This window comes from Engystomops pustulosus, chromosome 1 (assembly GCF_040894005.1).
Source record: "Engystomops pustulosus chromosome 1, aEngPut4.maternal, whole genome shotgun sequence".
In the NCBI taxonomy this organism is placed as follows: domain Eukaryota; kingdom Metazoa; phylum Chordata; class Amphibia; order Anura; family Leptodactylidae; genus Engystomops; species Engystomops pustulosus.
In genome coordinates, this window is record NC_092411.1 from 222,334,505 (window position 1) to 222,349,810 (window position 15,306).

A 15,306-nucleotide genomic window follows, 5' to 3' on the forward strand; every position below is an offset into this window, starting at 1 on the left:
ATGTGTGTGTTTTTGGTGTTACATATAACTTTATGGACATGTTCTGGTCACGGTGTAGTCACATTAGGCGAAGAGGATTGAATGTTCATCGTATCAGTCAATTTTCCCAACAAAAAATAACTATCACAAAATAAAAGGGAATAAGAGAGAAAGGGCCACATTTATCACTTTTGTGCGCCTAAGTGTAGTAGTTGTGCCTAAATTCTGGTGCACTGTTTTCCAGAATTATCACAAGCTACAACCATCTGTGATAAGTTAATTTCCTGCCTCTTATTAATCACTTTACTTTAACACAGTTTAGGCGCAATTTTGGCGCAGTTTAGGCGCAATGTTAGATTCGGGCACTTACATGTGATCCTGCTACAAGCTCCTCTCTGCTTCTCCCACATCCCAGAATGAAGATAACACTTCACCCAGCACCCAGCACCCAGTGATCTCCTCAGCAGGGGCTTCTCCTGGAGGGGATCCCCCAGTGCTGGTCTCCTGCTGCACCTCTGTAATTCTGCACAGTATTCCCCTCAGATACTGTGCAGAATTAAATGGGGGACACTTGACAGTACTATCTGCAACATTCTGTAACTTTCTCTTCTCTCTTGCTTTGAGCTCAGGATTCTGCAGAATGTTTTGTAAATAGAAGGTGATGAACTGTAAATAGAGTCTGCAGCTCCTGTCTGCAGAGTATCTCATGTCTGTAAGATCTGTTCTAGTGTCTGCAGTGTCTGGATGAGCTTTGCTGCTAGAAATGGGCTCAGTGCTTTCTTCTCAGTTAACGCCACCTTCGGGCTGGAGTGTTTTTGCGCCCGTTTTTGCGCCTAAATGAAAAGTCGCAAGCGATGAATATCATTAGGCGCAGCAAAACATCTGGATTGCTAGGATAAATGAGGGAAAGCTGGTTATTTTTGCTGCGCAGCTAGTTTGGCGTTTAGTCGCAAAAATGAATGAATGAATGGAAAGGCGCAAAAACAACAGAAAAAAACGATTGATACATGTGGCCCAAAGTGTGTTCTTAGATAGTTCTGCATAGAGAAGGGTTAAAAACATGAATATTAGTTGATATTATCCCTTCTCAAAATGTAGTAACATATAAAGTGAATATTTCCATTATCTGTGAGGTGCAGCAGCTCCTGTGTGCAGCAAATTCTCCCTGTAGACTGATGGCTAAGAATCTGGATTGGGGGGGGGTTAATTTCAGGGGGCTGTATCTCTGGCTCTGTGACACATAGAACCTTGTGTTTCTAAAATGTAGGAAAACGGAGATATTAACTGTTAAACTGCCGTTGGGAGTGATTTTTATATATAAAAATGGCACCTGATATTCTCACTTTAAACCTGAATATCTCTGGATCCATGGCACCTAGAAACACAATTCAAGATTCATTTGAAAGAAGAGATTCTCCCCTTTCAGGGCAATTGCCCCCTTTGCCTACCCATAGCGCCGGCCCTGACCATACTTATACTGTATATGTGTTCTTACATTTTACAAAATTTATCAAAATAAAACCTTATATGGGGAAAAAGAAATCTGTCTTTTTTGCATTGCGGTCTTCCAAGTGGCATAACACTGTTCTTTTTTTGGCTACGGAGCTAGTTGATGGTTTGGGGTTTTTTTTGCGGGACATGTAGTACTTTGCACCAGTAACATTCTGGAGTTTGTTTTTTGATCGCTTTTAATTGGGATTAAATAGGTAAAAATCATAATTTTTGGCCTGTTTTTAAAGGGGACCTACCACCACGAATCTACCTATAAAGGTGGTCGGGTGGTAGGTGGATCAATAGGACATGAGGATAGCCCTTTTAAGGGCCCTTTTAAGGGCTAATCCTCACGTCCCCGCACTGTTTTGTGAACTTATATTAAAGGTTTATGCTAATTTTGTTATGCGGCTACTCCTCGCCCCAGTAGCCACTTTACCCCTCCTACCCACAATCTTCGGCGTGCAGCTCCTTGCAGCTGCTCGCCCTCTTCCGGCAATCCTGCCGTCTGCGCAGGCGCAGAACAGCAGGCCCGCGCCTGTGCGGTTACTGCTCCGAAACAGGCGCGCCGGATCGCCGGACGAGCTGCACGCCGAAGATTGTGGGTAGGAGGGGTAAAGTGGCTACTGGGGCGTGGAGTAGCCGCGCCATGTAGCCACAGCTGCGGCTACTCCACTCCCCAGTAGCCGCATAACAAAATTTGCATAAACCTTTAATATAAGTTCACAAAACAGTGCAGAGACGTGAGAATTAGCCCTTAAAAGGGCTATCCTCACGTCCTATTGATCCACCTACCACCCGATCTACCTTTATAGGTAGATTTGTGGTGGTAGGTCCCCTTTAACAGGTTTTTTTATGTCGTTTATTGTGGTGGGTACAATAATTATTTACTTTTATTCTACGGGTTGTTACGAACGCGGTTATACTATATATGAGGGGTTTGTGTTATGATTTAGACCTTTTTGTGCATTATATGTCTCTTTATATGTTATAGGGCTTATGGACATTTTTATAAATTTATATTTTATTGAATAACATTTTTTTTTTACTAGTTTCATCATAGGACATGAACAAGCAATCATATGATTGTATACTGAAGTATTTCAGGGTATAAGGTGTGTCAGCCTATGCACATGCATAGGCTGATACTGTGCCTTTAAGATGCCATCACAGATGCCATCTTACAGGCACTGCCTGCGGACAGCCCTGGGAACAATCAGCGCCACCCTAAGACAGCAAGGGTGAGGCGAATGTGGGTCAGAAACCCCCTCAAGCAGTTTAAATGCTGCAGTTGTGCTGACCGCGGCATTTAACGGACTGAACACCCTCTATCAGTGTGCACTCCGACTGCGAGTGTTAGGGCGCGTTCACACGTTGCGTTTTGGTTGCGTTTTCATTGCGTTTGAAACGCATATACAACAGCTGATGTGAGGTAAATTGCCTAATTACATTACCGTGTACGTTTGTAAATGCAATGTTAACGCATGTGTTAACATCGCGTTTACAATGCGTTTTGTAAACGGAAACGTTAACAGTGATGCAATTAGGCGAATCACCTCTCCTCAGCTGTTGTATATGTGTTTCAAACGCAATGAAAACGCAGGTCAAAACGCAACGTGTGAACGCGCCCTCAGACTTGGGTGTGGGCTGTTATATCAGACGCGGCTTTAAAGCTGCGTCCGATATATGGGACCCTGAGCGCTAAGGGGTTAAAATTGTCCTAAATAAGAGCTACATTTCCTTTAACCCCTTAACGACCAGGCCCTTTTTCGTTTTTGCATGTGCATTTTTCACTGTGTGAGGGCTTGTTTTCTTCACAACAAATTGCACTTCATAGTTACAGTATTTAATATTCCATGCCGTGTACAGAGAAGCAGGAAAAAAATTCCAAATGCAGTGAAGTTGGTGAAAAAACACATTTGTGCCATTTTCTTGTGGGCTTTCTCGTGGGTACTTTAACCCTAGGTGGTCTGATTGATCTGCTTGTATGGCAGTACAGGCAGTCCCCGGGTTACATACAAGATAGGGTCTGGAGGTTTGTTCTTAAGTTGAATTTGTATGTAAGTCGAAACTGTATATTTTATAGTGGAAGTTCTAGGCCATTTTTTTTCTTTTGTCCCAGTGACAATTGGAGTTTCAAAATTTTTGGTGTAATTGGACCAAGAATTATCAATAAAGCTTCATTACAGGCATCTTACAGCTGATCATTGCAGTCTGGGACTATAGTAAAGCATCCAGAGAGCTTCACCAGAGGTCACAGTGGGCAGAGGGGTCCGTCTGTAACTATGGGTTGTCTGTAAGTCGGGTGTCCTTAAGTAGGGGACCGCCTGTATATGGGGATTTTACTGATCATGTATTACAATGTGCCACTCGCACATTGTAACACATGATCATAAGCTATACAGTCTTACAAAGACCTAAAGCTGTCATAGCAACAGATTATCCCTCCACAATAACATCTTCGGGAGTGCCAATTGTGGGCCTTACCGATCCCAGGCTAGCACCAATTGCAATATGCGGCAAACATCTTGTACAGAGAGGGCTCAGACCATGAACCCTCTCCATACACCTGCAGCTGTCACATGTCAGTAAAGGGATAAGGACAAAACTTGTATCTGCAACATTCCTTACGGGCTGGGGGCAACTGGATTCCCCTGGTACCCGAGTGGCTGGCTGGAGCGCGGCCTAGCACTCTACTGGGTCAGTCGCTTGGTCCATGTGGAACAGCCCTCATCCACACCGGGCAGGTGTCCGACAGGTGGGTTGCAAGAAAGATGGAGATACTGTGGATGGACATAGTACCCCCTGGGGCACTCCAAGTGTACACGTGCCTAAGGATCCCAGGTAGATGATTAAAGGGAGGGCCTTAATGTTAGCAGCTTTCAGCGATCACATGCAGGGGAGAACCTAGCCTCTTTGCTGCCTATGGCGAATTATAGAACCCCCCCCCCCCCCCTCAACAATCGAAGTTATATAAAGTGCTGGTTGAAAATAATTATTTGGGAAACCCACAGATCACAAAGTTGATAGAGAAGCTGGTTACACATTCTCCCTGCCATATAACACTATTACCAGCAGCCCCAGTCTACAATGCCCCCTTTCCTGTGGCCCCCTCCTGATAGTGCTTTTTTTGTTATCTGTCTTCATAAGAAGGGGGCTACAAAAGAGGGCACACTGTAATATCCCACACACCCATAATGTACTCTCATTGACTCCAGTATAAGTCTAGGGTAGGAAATGCAGCCTCTCCTCACTAATGACAAATCCACAGCAGAGCCCCCCCCCCCACCCCACCCCAGTAATGAAATGTCTACAGCAGATCCAGCTTTAATGAAATGGCCACTGCAGATCCCCTTGAATAAAATGTTCACAGTACAGTCCCCCTTTAATGAAATGGCCACTGAAGAGCACCCCTCTAATTAATGTTCAGAGCAATGCCCTTTACAAAAAAACCCCCACAACTCCATACTTACAATCAGCTTCTTCTTGCCGCAGCTCTGTCTTCTTCTCTTCCTGGCACCACCCTGGAGGCTCACGCACTATGACATCACACAGCTGATGGTAAGTAGAATGTGTTTTTTTTTCGGCAGTGGCCTTGCACTGCACAAGGCTGCGCCCCCCGTCCCCTTCCTTCTCATCCAGTAGACTTTCTCAAGCCGCTTGCGCCACTGATCACACGGAGACACGAACACAAAGGCAACAGGAACCAAGGTAACAGTGCAGTCCGTCCAGGTCCAAGGTAGCTGGTAGCTGGTGGCTTTCCAGCCACAAGGGGTTTTATGAACTTCCTTTGGGGGATGGCAGGTTCCTTTATCGATCCAGAAACAGTCTTACAGTATGGAATTAACATTCATGAACATGACATCCTATTGGACCACAATGTAAACATTTCCTTCCCAGGCAGGTGTTATGCAGCTGCGATACCAGATATAGACAAAAGATGGCACACTGAGGTGATCAGGCTGCATGGGACACATGCATTCTAATAGGAGTAATATTTCATAATAAAACTGCATTGAGCAGGCATTTTTATCGCCTTTTTTTTCTTTGGTGAGCAGTGTTTTTTAAAAAGTCTTCTCAGGTCCTTAAAAAGCAAATAGATAAGAACAGGAGGCTGAAGATTAAAATGGTCCACACTTAGAGCATATTTCACTTGATAATTCAGCTCTGTAAGGGCCGTTTCACATTAGTCCGTGATCACAGACGTGACGAGTGCCATCCCACGGACTGATTACTATGGTGGGAATTAAACACTGATTATTCTATTGATATATTATATATATTGATGTACAGAGATATTATTTCCCTGATATGCAGCAGAGCCGTTTATGTAAAAGTTATATGTACTAAGATCCTATATATAGTCTCCCCAGTGTTCTGAAACCGTGACATAAAAGTCCGCATTTTGGTCTCAGACAATTGATTAACAATAAAGCTTCTCCACTTGTAATAAAAATTCTGCTTCTAATCTATTTGTAGGTACAGCGTTGCTTGGGTTAGAATTTCTTGAATAATGGCCATGGTAGACTACAGCCGATGATTCAAGAGGCATCTCTTTGCCACTAGTATAAGAATGTGGCCTATGGGGCTCTGCCTTCTTCTGATGGAAGCGGGGCTATGGAGTAAAATAACACAGTCAGTGGTTGTAATGGAGCCGAAATTCAGAAAGACTGTGTCAACATTCCACCAGTAGTCTTGTACTGATGGCCCAGATTGTAAGGTAAAGATCAACTAAGGGCATGGAACATTATGGACATGCTGTGATCCTGTCCGGTGGGGAATCTGACGCTGGGAGGTCGCATTAGTAAAATAAAATTCAGACTTTAACCCCTAAACAACCTGGCCTTTTTTTGTTTTTTCATTTCCTTTTTTCACTCTCCACCTTCAGAAATCTATAACTTTTTATTTTTACACATAAAAGAGCTCTGTGATTACTTGTTTTCTGCGTAACAAATTGCACTTTGTAACAAATTCCAAATACAGAGAAAATGGTAAAAGAAATGCATTTGCACCGTTTTCTTGTGGGCTTGGATTTTATGGCCTTCACTGAGCATGTCTACTTTATTCTTTGGGTCGGTATGATCACAGGGATATTAAATATGTATAGGTTTTATAATGTTTTCATACACTTACAAAAATTAAAACCTCCTATACAAATTCTTTTTTTTTTATTTTGCCATATTCTAGCGCTAATAACTTTTTCATATTTCGGTGTACGGAGCTGTGGGTGATGTCAATTTTTCGACTTTTGATGAGGTTTTCAATGCTACCATTTTTAGGACTGTACAACCTTTTGATCACTTTTTATAGACTTTTATAGATATTTTTCAAAATGGCAAAAAGTGCCATTTTTTAATTTCGGGTGCTATTTTCCATTACGGGGTTAAACGCAGTGAAAAAACGTTAATATATTTTGATGTATGGGGCATCTTCAGACACCTACTGAGTATGATTTTTTACAGTTTATTTATATGAGATCCAGGAAGTTCTAGAAGGGGGGGGGGGGGGGTTTATAATTTTTTTTTTTTAATTTTTACTTTGACTATTTTTCAGACCCCCTAGAGTATTTTAACCCTAGGTTGTCTGATCGATCCTACCATATACTGCCATACTACGATATGGGGATTTCCCACCTCATTCATGAAAATGTGCAAATCGCACATTGTAATGAATGGGGTAAATCAAGACAGCCTCGGGTCTTTGGAAGACCCGAGGCTGTGATGGCAATGATTGACTCCCATGCACCACCATCTTTTTGAAGCCACCGGCAGCTTTGCCGATCGACTGGATAAAACCCGTGAGCTAGTGCCAATCGCGGGTGTTTCCGGTAAGTCTTTGCTGCATATTGCAGCAAAGACTTACTGGCTATGGAGAGGCCTCAGCCCATGAGCCCTCTCCATGCAGCAGGACCCAATGTCGGGAAGGGGTTAAAAGCATTGATAAATTTCCCCAGTTGTGTAAAGTAATGTTAAAGCATAAACAGAAATAGAAACCTTAGATTTCTGGTACTTGCTGTAAAGGGTCACTGAAGTAGGAAACAACCTGTGTAGCATAATCCAGTGATATCTATTGTACTAATAAACACAGTCCTCAGATATCCAAGCGACTTCACACAAATATAATGGAGAATTTATTAAAGGGTTTATTTTGAGTGCTGAACAGTTTATACAAGAATCCATCACAATAGGAAAGTTTTAGCATCCATCTGAAAGAAGAAGAAAAAAAAATTAAATAAATAATACATATAATTAACAAACACAAAAATATCAGGTTCGCTGGCTTCTTTATTATTATGATTTTTTTTTTGTGTATTTCACTCCCCAAACAATTTTAGACTCTCACAATGTTTAAAAGGCTGCAGTTTTTTGGGAAAAAGAGTGATATATTAAAAGCCAAGAAAAAAACTGTGCCTTTTTATATAATTTATGCAAAGTTCAGGGGATTTGTAAAAATCTATAATTTCACTTGTGCCTTTTTCATAAATAAACACCAGCAATCTACCAGTGCCAAGAAATCATGGAAACAGGGACAACATGAAAACGGTACAAAACAAAAGTTGCTAACAGTCGGTACAGTCTGGCTCAGCAAACATACGCCAGTGAAATATTGGAAATCTAATATATAAATCCGAGTGTATGTATGCATGCATGTATGTCCGCTAAAGGAATCTGCAGCATCGCTTTTACAATCACCAAATTTTGCACAGCCGCTCTCTAATGACTACAATGCATTAGAGCAATAGGAAGAGTATTTTTTTTACTTACAATATTATGATCACACTGATTTATTCTATCCCATTTCTCTTTTTATACTCTGCCACATCTTCATTGTGTTGTTTAATAAGCTGTAAAAAGAAACAGACATATAACAATATCAATCTACAGGAAAAGAACAGGTGCTAACTTCACTAAAATGGTCACTGACTCCCAAATCCTGTTTTCCCGGTCACTCTAGCAGTGCTGAAATAAATACAGACATTCCTTCCCAGTGCCTTATTCCTCTAATCTGTAGTGGAGAGCATATACATAAAGTGCAGCCACATTCATCTTAACTAAACGCCTAGAAGAGGCTGCAAAACCTGCTCCACCAGGCCCCTAACAGTCCAAGTCTAATGAGATGCTTACTGCTAAGGCTCATTTGTCACTTGCGTGTGTTTCCACTACACTCTTCGTTTTAGCAGAGTGTAAGGGAAACTAAAAAGAGAAGGTTTCCATTCACCTTCCATTCTCCATAGACTTAACTTTCACTAACATAATACCTAACAAAACTATCCTGTACGTAACCCAGGGACTGTTTGTACACGAATGACAATGTTGGTCCTGGCCTGAACTACAAATACAGCTTAAAGGGAACCTATCACCAGGGACCTCATTTGCCCATAACCTGTCTTTAGTGAAAATGAGGTCCGTGCTGACAGGTTCCCTTTCATCCATTATTGCTAGAGGATCATTGCATATAAAAATCAATATATACCTTATCCAATAGTGTTTGCAGGCAGGCTCAGCCATAAATTTGCAATATATTACCACCAGAGGCCATACTGTCCAACATCCCAACGTACGTTTCGCACCTTGTTTTGTCAATGAATGTTCACACACCTGCTAGAACTAAAACTGAACCACAGTAGAAAAGCAGCTTACTGGAGAATAGACTGGTGGGAGGGGTGTAATAAATCAACCCAACCCAACCGAACCTCCGACCCTTCCCTGCCTGCTCAATGCACATGACAAGAAGTGGGGAGGGGAGATGGGAGGTAGTTGGATAAGTGTGGAGGAGAGGAGACTGACAAGGGCACACACAGGCTGTAGTTGCCCCTCCCTGGGACTCATCACATTCTGCTGGTAGGGAGCCAGGTAATGTGAATTAAACTTATATAAACTAATGAAATTATTTAGAATGCTGACAAAGACATGTCAACAGGTTCGCTTTAAGGGAGGAAATAGTAGCCAATGGGAGACAAATGCTACTTTATGGCATCCATCATCAACCCTTGTTATCAAAGGTCATGGGAGTACTTAACTGTCTAAATATGGTCAATTACAGCAGAGACCCTCAAGACCACACTTGAGTACTGTCAATTTACAGTCCTCCCCCTGCTGTCCAAAGGAGAGAGGCTGGATAAGAAGATATATCTGACTGTATGTCTACACACAGGACAATTTGTACCCTTTTGATGCAAGTATAGGTCAGGAATAAACCCAACGTATACTTACAACAGAAGTAAGGAAATAGCTACCTCTATGATTTTGTCTCTGTATAATACTCACCAAACCCCAGAGAGCTGCAGAAGTTCCAAATGCAAGTGTGACTACTAACCAGTTCGGCTGTGTAGGATCACGAGGTCTTGCTGTAAACATAGACCGTGAAAGAACTGAAATGACAAAAGGAATACTATGACTTAAGTGTTCTAGCTGTGCAAACAATTTATGTGGACTGACCAAAAGAGATGAGTGGACCGGACATTCCGGTTCAGGGTTTGGCCACTGGACGCAAAATTATTGCCGGGCTGGTGGCTGAACAGCCAATGTGGCACATTAACCCCTTATCACCGACACTAGTTTTCAGCTCAATGACCAGACTCGATTTTTCAAATCTGACATGTCTCACGATAATTGGTTATAACTTCGGAACGCTTTAACATATCCTGGTGATTTTGAGAATGTTTTCTCGTGACACATTGTACTTCATGTTAGTTATAAAATTTAAGTGATAAGTTTTGCGTTTCGTTCTGAAAAAAAGTGAAAATTTGGCAAAAGTTTGTAAAAATTCTTCATTTTCCAAGTTTGAAATGTTCTGGTTTCCAGACAGGAAGTAAAACTACCCAAAAAGTTTGATAATTAACATTTACAGAATATCTGCTTTATGTTGGGATGATATTTTATGCTTCCGGTCATTTTTCTAGGATGTTATGAGGTGCAGAACTTTAGGTGCGATTTTTCTTATTTTCATGAAAATTGCCATAACTCACATTTTGAGGGACAACTCAGCTTTCAAGTGACTTTGAGAGGCCTAAATAATAGTAAAACCTCATAAATTACCCCACTATAGAAAGTTCACCCCTCAACATATGTAAAACAACTTCTATTAAGTCCATTAACCCTTTAAGTGTTTCACATGGGTTAAAAAATATGGACCTGCGATTTAGAAACTATGGAATTTTTTTGGAAATACATTCATTTAGGCCAAAACTGACATTTTCAGAATAAATTAAATGATGAAACGCACTGCAACGCTTGATGCCCAATTCCTCCCGAGTGTACTGATACCACATATGTGGTGGTAAACTGCTGTACGGGCGCACGGCCGAGCATAGAATGAATGGAGGCGCCGTCCACAGCAGATTTGTATTGTCACATTGTACGACCTATAAATTTTTATTTTTTTTGGTAATGCGATCATATGAGGGCTTATTTTTTATGGGATGAGATACAATGTATAAATAATTTATTTTGGGAGTTTAAAGCTTATTCATGAGATTTTATTAACTATTTCAAGGGGGACACAAACAAAATCATCAATTTTTATTTTGGATTGTGAGCATTTCCGCCCCCCGCCCCCCCCCCCCCCGCTCACCGTAACGTAAAAATAATATTTTATCTTTATTCTCTGGTTCACTACGATTGCGGTGATACCTCATTTATATAGTTTTTCTTATTTTGCTCAATTTTCCTGAGCAAAACCAATATTGGAGAAAATCGCATTGTTTTTACTATTGACAACTTTTCAGGGCCATAACTTCTGTATTTTTCTGTTGTCAGATCTGGTTGAGGGCTTATTTTTTGCGAAAACAGTTGTTCTTTTCAGTCGTATCATATTAGGTACCGTAACTTTTTTTGATCACTTTTTAGAACATTTTTTGTGATGGTGTTTGATGAAAAATTGTATATTATGGGAAGTTTTTCGAGTTTTTTTTTTACGTAGTTCACCGAGCGGGTTCAATATTGATTTAGATTTATTGTACAGATTAATATGGACGCGGTGATACCAAATATGTACGTGTTTTGTGTTTTATATACTTTATTTGCATTTTATGTGTTACTGGGGAGATTATGGGACTTTTATTTTATTTATTTATTTAATTATATTATAAAAAGATTTAATTTTTTTTTTTTTACTTTTTTACATTTTCTACTTCTTGGCTTGAATAAGCGATCATCCGATCGCTTATTCAAGCCTTTACACTGCAATACACTTGTATTGCAGTGTATAGTGAAAGTAACTGAGCATGCTGCGCATGCTCAGTTACTTACAGCCGGGTCCTGCCAGGAAGGCAGGACCCGGTGAAAAGAGGAGCCGACAGCCCCGGGTCACTCGTCGGAACCCGGGGCAGCGGCAGGAGGGATCGGATCCCCCGGTAAGCACACCGGGGGGGTCCGATCCACGGGGGACACACTTGCACGCCGCGGTCATGCTTGACCGCGGCGTGCAAGGGGTTAAACACCCGGGATCGGAGTTTTTCCGATCCCGGGTGTTAGTGCCGGGTCTGGGCTGTGATATCACAGCCCGACACCGGCACCAGCGAGACCCGGTGTCCCGAAAACTTCTTCTGATGCGCCGCCGTAGAAAGGCGTCGCATCAGAAGAAGTACCCTTAATGACCGCCGTAAAAACCCGATAGGGCGGTCATTAAGGGGTTAATGCCCTAGCTACTAGCAATGGCTTTGATTGGCCAGGGAAAGTTCCCAAACCAGAACATCAGGTCCATTAATCTCTACTGAACAACAACAAAAAAAACATGTTTGTACATACTCCCACAGTGTAGGACAGTGATGGCCAACCTATGACACGCGTGTCAGTGCTGACACGCATAGCCATTTTCAGTGACACGCGGCCGCCGGAGAGTTGAGTTTCATCCTCTGCTCCTACACTGCCAGGTGCAGTAGCCGGAGGCTGAGAGATTGTCCAGCACATTGTAATAAATAGAGGTAGTATGGCAGTACATGGTAGGATCAATCACACAACCTTGGATTAAAGTACCCTAGAAGTTAAATAATTATACATATTTGTTATTTAAACTATAAATATCACAAAATTATGTTTCTTTGTCAAGGTGACACACCACCCGAGTTATGCTTGGTTTTTTGGCGAATTTTGACACACCAAGCTCATAAGGTTGCCCATCACTGGTGTAGGACATGTAGTATGTGCAATACGTCAGGCCCAGATAAGATGTTACTCACAGCTTGTAAGCCTAAATCCTCATGACAGTCAAAGTGGTTCTACTTCTGTGTTAATGGTTCCATCTACTTTAGAGCACATCAAAAGTCATGACTAAGACAGCCCAAAATAATAGGACAGGACACTGTGTATATCCCCTCCATGCTGAGAGTAACATAACAAGGACAAATACCATCTGTCCCTGTGTGTCTATACCCCGTGTAACATGGAGCAGTGTGCACGGACACCCCCATAGAATAAAGCCGCATATACACCTCAGCCATTCACACTCTGACCTCTGCTAGCGGGGATCCTCAACATTGCGGTTACCGGGGACACCAACATGGCGCAGACAGGAGGGTAAGATCCAACTACTCGGCAATCTCTTCTCCAGTGACCAGACCTAAGTCATAGAGCGCCGACCTACACAGAAGATCGATCCGCCGAGCTGTAGAGTCTGGTCTAATTGATTGAGGACTGAAACAAGGCACTGATAGGGTTTCTATCTCTACATAGTCTAGTGGCAGTATTTGTGTCATTTATTACATTTTATTTCATTTTGTAAAATAAACCATTTTAACTGTAGCAGAATCATTCGTTTTTAACCTTCCAAGATTTACATTAGCGGTACATGGGGTGGGATTAATACAAATACCATCCACATACTGCAAAAGAGACATCCACAGGTCAATTATTAGTGTTGTGGATTCAAAGAGCAGAATTCAACTTTTGCATTGTAGAGGTTGAGCTCCTATTCTATGCAGAAGTCCGCTTTCTGTCTTCATCTGGTTTCCGCAATGTACATTCCAGCTGTTCTGCCATATCCTGGGGGAACCTATGGGTAAACAGATTCATAAAATTCTGTGTTTGGCAATTTTCTGGCTTACAAGCCTTGATATAGGCACAATTGTTGGTGCGCGGCCATGAATTGCACCTATTTTCCCTTCTACTCCTCCATAACTATAGCCTGCGAAGGCTTTAGTGCAATTCTACACCAGGGTGGACAGGCGTTGGACTGCCGCTCCAGCCACCAGATATATTAAGAGACTGGACCTCCTGATAGCTCTGGCGCATGCAGGGGAACTGCGGGTCCCATTTCCATTGGAGGTCTCACTGTATGATGTGACTGGAACTTTCTACATGTTACTGTAATCCACAGAGACTGAAGTCCCAAGCCATAAAGGGGAGAAATGGCACAAAAACTCACAAGTAGACTCCCGGATTTCACTGATCGCAATTTAAAGGCAGTGAGGAAGGGCTTGGCCTAATCGTAGATGCATATCTACTGAAACAATTGCAATCTGCAACAAACATCACTTGTTTTGCATTGTTAACATGTAAGCCGTTAACCCCTTAAGGACACACTTTTTCATTCATTTTTCGCTTTCCATCTTCAGAAATCAATAATGTTTTTATTTTTCTGTGTACGGAGCAATGTGAGGGCTTATTTTCTGTGTAACAAATTTTACTTCTCAGTGACATTATTTATTATTCCAAATGTGAAATAGGCAGAAAAAAAAACGCATTTGCGTCACTTTCTAGTGGGTTCAGTTTTTACAAATTTCATTGTGTGCTCCAAATTATACACTTCTTTATTCTTTGGTTCGGTACGATGATGGGGATAAAGAATTTATTGGTTTTATTGTTTTTTAATACATTTTCAAAAATTAAAATGAGGTGTAATTTTTTTTTTTTTGCAAAATGAGCTGACGTTTTCATTGCTACCATTTTGAGGACTGTGCAACCTTTTGATCACTTTTTATTACATTTTTTATGTGATGTAAAATGGTGTAAAATTAACATTTGGACGCAGGGCTCCCCCTGAATGTAGCATACATACATGTCTTTCTGCTGTACTGTGGATTCACACTGCGCCGCATGCTTCAGAACACCGACGTTCTGCGCACTACCGCGGGCTATGGCAGAGTGCCCTGCTCTGCCTCAGAGTAAAGAAAACTGGTGAATAGCTGGCTAAGGGGATTGCGCACACTTGGTGGGGGGCCCCCTTAAAGGCCAAGTGGCGTGCGCCCCCCCCTTTAATCCATCCCTGTTTGGGCGCTATTTTCTGTTATGGGGTTCACTGCCGGGAATAACTGCGGCAATACTAGCGTTCTGGTTACCGATCGCATGCTTATCCATTGAAACGCAACGGACCAAGGCCTACCCGCGTATGCTAACGCTGAGTTTGAAAAAGCACATAGGTATTACCACACCCTGTGGAGTTTGCAGAATGCACCAGATTCCTGAATTGTGGCGCACGTTATTCATGAATCTGGTGCTCCCTGCACTTCTCCAATAGAGTGCACCAACTTTAACCTAGAGTATACGACTCAATTCTATCAGACACTGCTTGATAAATGAAGTGCACGGTCCGCCTCTTTCAGTGGAGAATTTTGGGTCACATCAGGTATAGTGCAGCCTCTATACAAATGTGTCACTTTATAAATATGTACAAGCAGTTTGCACTAGAAATAATGTGCAAAGTCAGACAGGGCTTTAATAAATGTGGGCCTGCATTGTTGGTTTAGTTTACTCAGTATTCACCTTGACACCCAAGTCTGCACAATATTTAAATTCAGACTCATGAGTTTTCACGATTTATAAGACATATTGATAATTATATGAATATGTCTTGTCTGATAATACTGTTGTGTCAGACATCAGTATACTTTTCTGTGTG

General features: G+C 41.8%; 1 long non-coding RNA gene across 1 annotated transcript; it reads right to left on the minus strand.

The window, feature by feature from the left end:
• Positions 1–8,278: 8,278 nt before the first annotated feature.
• LOC140074279 (uncharacterized) lies at positions 8,279–13,081 on the minus strand. The gene is made up of 3 exons (XR_011849204.1): positions 12,923–13,081; positions 9,738–9,841; positions 8,279–8,314 (listed from the first exon to the last, which is right to left on the minus strand). It is a non-coding gene; the product is annotated as an uncharacterized lncRNA (long non-coding RNA).
• Positions 13,082–15,306: the final 2,225 nt, after the last annotated feature.